Consider the following 11,872-nt stretch of genomic DNA (forward strand, 5'->3'; position numbering starts at 1 on the left):
AATTCAGCTACTTTTATTATCCCATATTATAAATAAACTAGAGGCCCTGTGTATGAAAATTCATGCACTGGAGGGGGGGCGGGTTTCCTCAGCCCAGCCTGCCCCCTCTCACAGTCTGAGAGCCCTTGGGGACGGGAGGCGACCTGGCAATCAAGGGAAGGTGATGCCCCCATCACACCTCTGCTGCTGCCACTGCTGGCAGCGCAAGCTTCGGCCGGCCCTGCTTGCCTGAGTCTCAGTCAGTGGGGGGTGCAGGAGACCTGAGGCCCCCAGCAGGGCTGAGAAGACTCCCGCGGCAGGCATGCGGAGCAGCCGGCCCCCGCTGAGGAATGGAGGATACTCTCAATGACATGAGTTATAACTTCCAATTTGTTGGACACCACAGTCAGGCTTCAGCTTTGGGGGAGGGAGGAAGAGAGGGATGGGCAGCTCGTTGGAGGAGCCTGGGTGAGCTGTCAATCAGTGGGGGTGCAGGAGGACCCGAGGCCCCCGGAAGGGCTGAGGGGACTCTGGCAGCAGGCATGCAGGGCTGAGGGGACTCTGGTGGCAGGCGCATGGAGCAGCCAGCCCTGCCCCCCCCATGGGTGCCGCCATCTTGTGAGGGTGTGATGGTCAATTTGCATGTTAACTCTTTATTATATAGGATTATGATATAGAAAAGTTAAATAATGTGTTCAAAGTTACACAGCTAGTAAATATGAAGAAGCTGGGATTAAAACTCAGGCAATTGGACTCCAAGTTAAGGAAGGTATATTTCAACATGAAACAGTACTTATATGATTGATGAGCTCTGAAATTGCAAGGTAGTGGAAAATTATATTTATATCAAAAGAGGAAGGGAGGCTCCACTATCATAGCCTTCTAGCTTCATTTCCATTGTCTGTGGAACTGTCAAATGACAATGTGGGCAGTTGTTTAAAATCTCTCACATTCCCTACACCATTTTTTTCCATTTTCATAAGATCCCTACTGCCTGCTATAGTGCCTAGGACAGTGATGGCGAGAACCTTTTGAGCTCGGCATGTCAGCATTTTGAAAAACCCTAACTTAACTCTGGTGCATGTCACGAGTAGAAATTTTTTTATATTTGCAACCATAGTAAAACAAAGACTTATATTTTTGATATTTATTTTATATATTTAAATGCCATTTAACAAATTTAACAAAGAAAAATCAACCAAAAAAAATGAGTTCATGTGTCACCTCTGACACACGTGTCATAGGTTCGCCATCACTGGTGTAGGACATAATACTCACTTAATAAAAATGAAATGGAGCATGGTAATGGATTTATGGTGGGCCCTTCTCTGTGGGCTTCTCATAGTGTACCCATGCCAGAGTAAATTGCTTCCTCGAACCATTGCCCAGCTTCCTTGCCTGTGGGCTGTCAGCACTGAAGAGGGTTGTACAGTATGAGATGAAAAAAAATGAAATGAATGGAAGAATAGAGTAGTTAAATGAATGAATCTAGGGGAAGATGAGAATAAAGAATACGGAGTGTGTGTAAAGAAATATTAGAGGATCCGTGCATTCTGTGAAGGGCATTGCAGAAAATTAAATCCTTCCCCAAAAAACTCAATCAGATTGCACTCCACCCTCCCTCCCCCCCCCCTCCCCCCCCCACCAATCCTCACTGCAAGGCCACTATTGGGCTATTTCCCCTATTTTGTGGGATGTTGAAGAGCTTCAAGGATGTCATACTCCTACCGCCTCCCTCTTCTTTGCCATCAGCACTTCTTTAGGATGGAATGACTATGTAGGTGCAGGGTGACTATTTTAGTAGGGTGCCTATTTTAGACACTACTCTCTGGCTTCCCAGCTCAAGCTTCTGAAGACCAGCTTGCTTCCTGAACATTTAATGAAGCCCACAGGCAAGTGGAAAAACAACACAGAAAGGAGGTCAAGCAAAATCCTCCCCCTTTTTAGCACAGTGTGTTTTAACTGTAATACCTAACAGATAAGTAAAAACTAAACATGCAGGGTCTTTCTATAGTTCCCTTTTTTAGCTTCTTTGCCAAGAGGACATGTGTATTACATTGAGGATCTGTTTGTTACTGGACTTCTCCACTTGTCATTGCTGGGCCCAGGGACAGAGTATGGGGGTTGGAAGGGAGGTGGAGAGGGCAGAGAAAATCTAGGCCATCACTAATTTCTCAAGTGCTGTCTTATTCTGAATTCCATCGCCAAAGAGAATTATGTAAAAGCTGAATTAACTATTGACTTTCCTGCCTTCTGTAGGCTGGTATAATTAGAACAAGTGATTTTAATCTCCTAGGTCAGAATTCACATTGGTGCCCTACATTTTCAATCTAGTCTGCAGACGGTTTTTGTTTTCCTGGTGTTGACTTAAAAAAATATTGAGCCAACATGTTAAAATTGAGAGGTTTTCTCCACTAAGATGAGGTATAAAGCAAAAATGCCTTCTCTCACCACTCCTTTTCAACATTGTTCTGGAAGTTCTAGCTAATGCAATAAGATACCAGAAGGAAATAAAAGGGGTACAGATTGAGAAAGAAGAAATAACCTGTTTTTGTTTGCAGACAATAGGATCATTTATGTAGAAAATGTAAAAGAAACAATAACAAAACTCCTGAAACAAATAAGAAATTAAAGCAAGCTTGCAGGATATACGGTTAATACACAAGAGTTAATCACTCTCCAATATGTCAGCAATGAACAAGTAGAATATGAAATACAAAACACAATAGGCAATAAAATATGTACAAGATCTAAATGAATAAAGCTATAAAACTGTGATGAACAAAATCAAAGAAAAACTTTAAAAATGGAGAAATAATCCATGTTCATTGACAGGAAGACTTAATAATCCCAAGATATTAGTTCTTTTCAACTTGACCTATAGATTCAATAAAATCTCAAAATCTCAAGAATTTATTTTGTGAGCACTGACACACTGATTCTAAAGTTTATATGGAAAGGTTAAAAAACAAACAAATAAAAGACCAAACTAGCTAATACAAGATTGAAGGAGAAAAAGGAAGTTAGAGACTGATACTACCCAACTTTAAGACTTACTATAGGAGGGGAGATGAAGGAATGGATAAAAATGGTGATGGGATTAAAAAGTACAAATTGGTAGTTAAGGAATAATTAGGGGATATAAAATACAGCATAAGGAATATCGCCAACAATATTCTAATAACAATGTATAGTAGCAGATGGACACTGAATTTATTGGGGTGATCACTTTGTAAATTATATAAATGTCTAATTACTGGGCTGTACACTTGAAACTAATATAATATTGTACATCAACTGTAATTATTTGATACTAAAGGCCCGGTGCATGAAATTCGTGCAGGGTAGGGTCCCTAGGCCTGGCCTGTGATCAGGGCCAATCTTCCCTGGCTGCAGGCCCCCCCCCCCCCACTGCCACCCCATGCCCTCTGTGTGTGGGGGGACCTGCAAGGCAATCGGGGCCCCAGCACCACCTGCATCTGCTGCCATCCACCACCCCCCACTCCCAGTTCCCAGTTCCGCATCGGGCAATTGGGGCATGCTCCTGGGGGCAGCTCCTGTATTGAGTGTGTTCCCCCTGGTGGTCAGTGTGCATCATAACTGACTGGTCATTCCACTGTCCGGTTGATTTGCATATTATGCTTTTATAATATAGATGTGGTTAGATTTCTTGGGCCAGAATCCAATAGCTGAATCTTTGAATACAACAGCCTTAGACAACCAGCCAGAGTGTGTGAAAATACATATCTTTGCATTATTTGGGACCCTAAAAAAAACAGATGGTATACATAAATTGGCTAATCTAACAAGAGCCATATGTGTAGGCAGGGTACTGGGAAACCATGAGGTATTATATCATCAGCATTCCTCAGCTGAAAGTTCAAGATAAAGGAGCAGTAAGGAGAACAAGGAGATAGAGCTGTGTAGAAAGGGTCACCTGAAAGCACTACAGCTATGGTTAAAGGAAGCAGACAAGCCATGACCGGATGGACTCAGGGAAACAAATACCAGCACCACGCTCTTCTTCTGACTTCCAATCTCCTCCAGTTCTTGGCATAGGTCAGAGGAAAAGAGTACCCAATGAGGTATCCTCTGCAGGTAAGCTCTTCCAGGGCACAGAGCAATGTGGAAAAGGGCAGAGGATATGTCTGGAGTGGAAATATATTCAGCACATCCATCCAGGCCAAAATGACTAGGATTTTCAGGCTGACAGATGTATTTCCAAACATAAATCAGGGTAAAAGTATCCTGCATTTAACTGCGTAAGATTCTGAAATAATGAAAAAGGCTCTCCCAGGATTTTAATATATGATGTAAGCTTAGTGGTCTAGTTTTAGACCTTATCTGAAGCAATGAGTCATTGCTAACAATACTTCCAAAAGAGTGGCCTCAACCACCCTCACTTTAAGCATCTAAATTGACAAAGAACTCATTTATCCTTGAATCAGACAGGATTCCTTAACTTGCAAGTCATAGAAATCCAACTCAGAACCCTGACATAGCTGGGCATTCCAATTGTGGCTTCCTTGCAGAGTTAGATCCAGGGGCTCACACAATATCATCAGGAACAGGGGTTGCTTGGGGCTGGGTCCACTTTCTACAGGGATTTTTGTGAATGTTAATAAAATCTTGTTAGTGCCTCCAGTCTTACACCTCCATCCATCTCACACGCAAAGCTTCAGCAACATTCATGACCTCAATCTCATTGCCCCAATCTGTGTCATGTTTCCATTCCTGTCCCACTAACAGTGAGTGCCAAGGGGGATAAAATAATATAATTAGTCAGGCCTTAGTTAAGTGCCCACCTTGAAGATGGATGAGGGGAGAGTTTATCCCACCCAAAGCACCTGGGGTTTGAGTTAGGTAGAACTGATCTCCAAGATAAATCAGGGTGCTATTTTTACCAGAAGGAGGGAGTATTAGAAAGAGAAAAAGGATGTCCACCATACTCATAAGATTAGAAAATTCTTCCAAAATCTTCTTGTCACATGCTTTTGTCCCAGCTCCTCCCGATGGAGTTATCTGAAGATTATTTACTCCCTCTTTTGCACAAATCTCTTCACATATCTGGGAAAATCCCCATACTCCTATATCATTCTAAGTCTTCACCTGTCACAACATGACCACCGGCTTTATCTCCCCTTCATGGGAGATATTTACTATACCTCATGTCATCTTGGACACTCTCCTCTGTGTTCTGTGTGTCGTATCAATGACCCTCTTCAAGAGTAGGGCCCAAGAAAGAGAACGAATGGATAGCTCACAGAAAAAAAAATAGACGTTAACATTTATTGGATACTTCCTATTTCCTAAGCAATGTTTCAAGAATGTTATACATTTGAACAAATTTAATTCTAACGTCAATCTTCTGGAGTAGGTACTTATCATTGCCATTTTTAAGACACAGAGAGGTTAAATAATTTGCCCTAGGTTACTCAGCTAATACATAGAATACTGTAAGTTCAAACCCAAACAATTTTGCTTCCCAAATTTGTACTATGATCTCCTACAAGAATCAAAAGGCAAAGCATAATTCTTTGACTGAAAAATGTTCAACCACACTCATAGGCAAAGAAATGGAAAATCTTCCAATATAAGATTTCAACTTTCAAGTTGGCATGTTTTAATAATAGCCCAAATTAGTTGGTAAGAAATGCAAAACCTCCTCTGCTGTTGGTAAAAGCCATGTAACAATTCTGTAAAACAATTTGGCATTATGCAAAAAAAAAAAAATTAGTCTCAGAAACCTATATTCTTTGTAAATATATAACTAATAGATATACTAAAATCTGTAGCTGCAATAATGTAAAATGCTGTGAATAATAACAAATATCAGAAATAATTTAAACACTAAGCAATTCAAGCTTGGTTAAATACATTTTGAGACATCCACCCAGTGGAATACAAAGCAACCATTAAAAATGCTAATATACAATGTTTAATAAGACACAAATACGTTTATTCTATTTCATTGAATGTGCACACACAAAAAGCAAAAAGTAAATTGAGAGAATTGGAATGGAAGAGAAGGAGCTAATTATATCTCACACAGATGTTCAATAGAATTAATTTACATAGCAAGCTCCCTCAACAATTCAATTCACAGTCATTTGACTTCCACGAATCTTTCTAGGTGCATATCTATTACAAAGGGTTGGTATATCTGAACTAAGTGAGAGCTATCCATGCCTGCACCCACATTGGCAATAGCCACGATTTCTCAGATTGTGTTGCACACTGGTGGATACCAGCATCAGTAATAAAGGAACAGTCATCCTCTGCCTTGCTTCAGCAAGTGTATGTAAGGAAAAAAATACTTATTTTTTGAAAAATAAAAATCATGCCACTTTTGGGCAGAATTTCCAGCTTCCACATCTCTAGTGCTTTTAGAGAAAAACATATGGAGGAATAAAGAAAATTACGCCTGTCTTCACTCCTATGAGATCTTCTTCATTTTCTAATTTTAGTTGAAAATAAAATATCAATCACATGTAAAAAGAGCTCCCCCTCTGCATTGTGCTAGCTCAATCATATAAACTGGAGGTATAATATTTTTGTATACAAAATAAAACCATATTCATTGTGAAAGATGTAAAAAAAAAGGACAAACTTTTAAAAAATGAAAATAATGCATAATCTCACCATTGTAGTACTACTTTTAACATTTTGTGTATATATTTCTAGAATGTTCCCATAGATATATAACTTTTTTTTACACACATAAGATCTGATGTGCATTCTGTGCTATAACTCTTTTACACTTCCTGAAGAACATACATATCTTGCCTTGTCATTGCTTAGCCTAAAGCACGATATTTACCACATAGATGTGCATTTGTTGTTTACAAAAAGTACAGCTAAGTATTCTCAAGTGAAGAAAGGAAGAAAGCAAGACTCCTTTGATGTTCTTGGTATGTGTTAATATCACAGTTGACACTACAAGCAATTAAGAATGAGGAATGAGGGAAGAACAAGAAGGAACCTAATATTTATTATTAACAAGACCTTTTACTAAGTACTTTATATGCATGCACTCATCTCAAACATAACCTCTTGAGGCAGGAATGTTTATTCCCCATTTCCCACATGAAGAAATTGCAACTCTGCAAGGTTACGTGCCTTGCCCAAGGTTGTCTCACTGTAAAATGCAGAGCCAGGACAAAACTTGCTTGTGTCTGACTCCAATCATGTGACTATGAAATGGGAGGAGGGACCCTAACTCAGTTCTGTCTGACCCCAGAATGTCCATGCCATTTTCATTTTATGACTACCTCCTAAAATTATTTTACAAAGTTCATTTAATTTTTTAGACAAATATATATAGTATTTTCCAGGCACTGGGTTAAGAATTGTGTCTGCAAAACTAACCAAGCCAGGAAAGACCCCTCTATGAAGTTTATGTGCCAGAAAGGAAGACAGAAAATGGACAAGTAAACACATAAATAAGTAAACCAACAAGTAGGCCGGCCACCCCAATACTCCCATTAAGAAATGAGGTCCAAACTCTGGGCTTCCTTAGAAGGGGTGTCTGAGTCAAATGGCTGTGTCCTGCGACCACTGGCCACGGAATCTGTTCAGATTCCAGGGCTTTCACCTGGAAAGATCCCCAACTAAAGATCCCTAGAGCTTGGTACTGGCTCCCAATTTGCACCCCAAATGGAGTTCAGATAATGAAGGTTTTATTTCAGATTTTGAGGTCAAAAGACAGGAACACACCACAGCCTATACTGTCAAAGTATATCGCATACTGCCTGGGAGCATGGATTCTGGATCCAAAGCCTTTGCCCATTACTAACTGAGATGGCTCAGGAAAGATACCGAACCCTTCTGGGCCTTGATTTTTTTCCATTTACAAAATGCAAATGATAACAATACTTACCTCATAGGTTATTGTGAGGATAAGTGAGTTAGAACATGTGGAGAACCTTGAACAGTGCCAGGTAGATAGTAAATGCTGTGTAAGTGCTCTTTTTATAGCATCGCACTATGGTGCGCTGACCCTGGGCACTGGGGATCCACCTGGGCATCAAAGAGCACTGGCGTCACGCTCATCTCAGGAGCCTCTGGGCCCGACCACTCACTGCCCGAGTGATACTGAACACATTACTTGACTTCTCTAAATTTCATTTTCCCTCAAACTTCAAGCGGGGATTTTGACAGTACCTAATCTTGAAGATGGTTTTGAAAATTAAATGAGATAATGTGAAAATGGACTGAGCAATTGGCATATGATAAAATCCCATGAAATGTTAACTCTGATTAAACTTTAGAGTCACAGAACATATTAAAAAGTCATTTTCCACCACTGCTCCATCATGCCCCAAGCTTCTGGTTGCTATAATTCTCATAAGTCTCTTGTGGTCAGGGGGAAAATATCTCGCCTTTACCAGGTGAGATATGTACTGTACAAGTGTTTGCGAGCATGCGTTAAAGAAACGGATGACCCCTACAGTCTGAGAGTGCACCTCTTGCTTTTAGATTTTCCTTTCGTTCTGTTGTCATACTAATGTTTTTATTTCCCTGGGTATAACATCGGAATTATTTTTCTCTTTTGATATTCTGGAACTGTTATGTAAAAGAGGACAAGAAATGAGTTCTGCCATAAGATTTAATGTGGTGCTTTTCAGGAGTCCTCACAGCACTGTGTCATGCTAAACCTGTGGGCCAAGTTCCTATTGATTCTAAGTCAGGTGTTGGATGTGTCTCTTACCTTGATTATGGTGACAGTTTCATGAGTGTTTTCATATGTCCAAATCCATCAGGTTGAGGACATTAAATATTTGCAGTTTTTTGTATATTAATTATGTCTCAATAGAACTGTCTTTTAAAAAAAACAGCTGGACTGCTAAAAAAAATCTGCATTTCTGAGACAGTGTGGTGTTAATGTATATTTTGGTTTCTGCACTCACACAGCAGCTGGGAAAACAACTTTCCTAGAAGCCAGTCTTGTGCTTCGGACATGAATGACTCCACAATACATTTTCAAGGCATAAATCGTTTTCTCTCTACCTTTCCTATGCTTCATAACGATGTAAATGGCTGAAAGGTCACCAATTTCCTGGCTGTTTATAGTCAGCAGGGTTAATTTTTCCAACTGGTCAGAAAATGTCATGCCCAACAGTAGCATTACTCACTTAATTAGCTAATGTAGCGTAATTCATTGTTTAGGAATTAAAGTAAAGACACATTTCCAAAATAATAAGATAAAGGATATTACTCAAAAGGGAAACTCTCTGCTTAAATTACCATCATCTCCATAGCTTGTCTTTTCTCAGAAAATAACCCCATATATCTGCAGATCAAATGACCATATATCTCTTTCCAAATAGCCTAAGCCATGCTGTAAAAAAAAATATATCTTTAGAACCATTATATATTCATTTCAATAGCAAATATTTAGTAAGCTTTTAATATGTGCAAGGCTCTGAGATGAGTATTTTAAATAAATTGCCTCACGGATACTCATGACATTCTCCTGAGGAAGGAATTATTGCTCCTTATTTTGCAAATTAGAAAATGGATGCTTTACAAGGTCTAGCTGGGGGAAGGTCACCAGGCCTCTGAGGCCTCACCCCTTTAGGCATTAGATTGTGGAACAGGAACTGGCTTCTGCTGACTCTTGCTAAGGCTTAAAGTCGAGGGACATGCTGTTCCAAGGTGTAGATGGCAGTGGAAAATCTTGCTATCACTCTCAGCTTTGTTCCAAGCTCTGCACCAACTTTGCATCCAGCCTTCCTGGTTTCACCCAAATTTATTTCACCGGCAAGTTAGCCATTGAAAGAAGAAAGAAGCCATTGCCCTTGGATGCCCCTACCAAGTTCCCTACCATGACCGCAGCAACCTCTCGGAACACATTTCCTGAAACCTTCCTCTTCACGCTCCAGCCATCCTACCCGCTCCCCAGCATGCTTATGGTGCTAGCGCATAGTGGGTCCTCAATAAAAACATGTTAAATGCGTTATGAAATCCCACAGTTGAAAAAGGTAACGTTTGGTTACATGTAATCCTCTAATTAAAAGGGTTTTCAGAACTTTCTTTTTATCCCTACTTGAACATCACATTCAGGGCATAGAAACGGATAGGAAGACAAAGCAAGGGGCAGACTTTGTGCAGTTACTGAAGTAGCATTTGTTATCTGACACACTAAATGAAAACCCATTCTTGGCATAATGTGACAGCAAAGAAAAGATAATACTAAGTTAAAATCAATAGGAAAGCAACATGCAAGCAAGAAATCCTGTTATGACACAAAAAATACAGCTGCCTCAAAAAATGTCAAATAATTGTCTTACTACCTTTACATAAGATTGCCAGACTATCATAACTGGAGAAAAAGCATTCTATCTCCTTCCCAGGAGAAAAGTACCCCAAAATAAAATAACAGTGTTAGAGAAAAGCACCATTTTAACGATTCTTTAAATAGGTTTAGTGACTACGCCAGCTACATTTGTCCCCATTTTTTCACTAAGTATTTTTTATTCCTGCTGATAAAATGCTAAACTCTTATCTGTTGACAAATACTTTTGTTGTGTTTTTAATCAGTGTTATTTATAGCTCAATAGATGTAATATGCCAGAGCTGATGCTGACATGTTTGTCCCAAAAGGAGGCACAAAAAGCAAATTCCTTGTATTTCTGTGCTGTGAGCAGGGGCAGACCACTGCTAACCGCTGAGAGATGGCAACCCTCAGGGGACGGGATGGACTCCAAGGGGCCGTGAGTGTGCAAATAAATGCTGGGAAGAGAAACTGCCAATTTTACAACTCTGTCGAAAGTTAGCCTTTGAAAACAGGTGGAAAAAAATGTTTATGGCTAGATCTATCAACAATATGCATTTAAAATAAAAGGATGTTACCAATAAAGAAACAAAGAAAAGAAAAAAAAAGCAAACCCTGAAATGCTGATGTGGTGCCTGTGTGTGGAATCGGGCGTCCAGCAGACCTGCATTCTAGCTGCCCTCTCACACCTGTCAAGCATGAAGCTTGGGAACCTAGTTTCATCTTCCAGACCCAGCTTTCGTCTCTGTAAAATGAAATAACAACAATTCCCATCTCAGAAGCATCTTCAGTGATAAACAAAACAGACTATTAAGGAAGCGAGCTCCTCATAGAATAAAAAAGCCAACAACTGCTCTTTGAAGCAGTTTCCCAGGCAGTTAAAAATAATTGGAATTGGTCCATTTTTGTTGAAATCCCAGCTGGTGAGCTAAAGGCCTTTGGGCAAGTGACTCTTGCTTTCAGAACCCTAGTCTTCTTGTCTGTAAAATGGGAACAAATCAGTTCCTCTGTAGGCTAGTCTTTTTCTACTGCTGTCTCACAATCATCCTGCTCTTACTGAGATATCTCCCTGTGAAGTACATCAACAGGCTGCCTTGTGACTAGCTGCCAGCTGGATGTGGCCAGTGGGAAGCACAGATGAACAGCAGGCGGGAGAAAGTGAGGTAAGGAAATTTATTCTCTGAGTCCTTTGCTAGAAGGTCTCAATGGCTTGCCTGCTACTCTACCTAAGCCAAAGCTCCAGTGACACGTCCTGTCTATAACCACAACTACTCCCTTGGGATTCTACTAACAACTCCCTCCCCTGCCCCTTTAGGACTGGAGGTGGTGAAAAATATTGTGTTAGTGATAGGGTGGCGTCACCATCCCTTGTTATCTTCTCTTAATTGTGATCACATTCTGTAAATAGTTTATATAAATTTCTTTAGCCCATATGAATGTCTCATGTGTTTCCCACCAAGACCAAACTGGCTGCTGATACCATAGAAAGAGCCTGAGGAGAAATTAGGTTGCTCATACATTTGAGGAGGCCACAGATACTCTCCCTGAAGGAGGTAAATGAAACACCAGTATTTCATGTGATGGAGTGGCATGATAATTGTTTGAGTTATCGCTGGA

The 11,872-nt window shown here is 40.2% G+C and overlaps 1 non-coding gene across 1 annotated transcript; it reads left to right on the forward strand.

The window, feature by feature from the left end:
- The first annotated feature begins 1,276 nt into the window (after positions 1 to 1,276).
- Positions 1,277 to 1,413, forward strand: LOC139011909 (small nucleolar RNA SNORA42/SNORA80 family). Its single transcript, XR_011471719.1, has one exon. It is a non-coding gene; the product is annotated as a small nucleolar RNA SNORA42/SNORA80 family (small nucleolar RNA).
- The last annotated feature ends 10,459 nt before the right edge of the window (positions 1,414 to 11,872 follow it).

Source organism: Myotis yumanensis, unplaced genomic scaffold (genome assembly GCF_028538775.1).
Source record: "Myotis yumanensis isolate MYYU_CA2020_CCGP unplaced genomic scaffold, mMyoYum1.0.hap1 SCAF_5, whole genome shotgun sequence".
NCBI classification, from domain to species: domain Eukaryota; kingdom Metazoa; phylum Chordata; class Mammalia; order Chiroptera; family Vespertilionidae; genus Myotis; species Myotis yumanensis.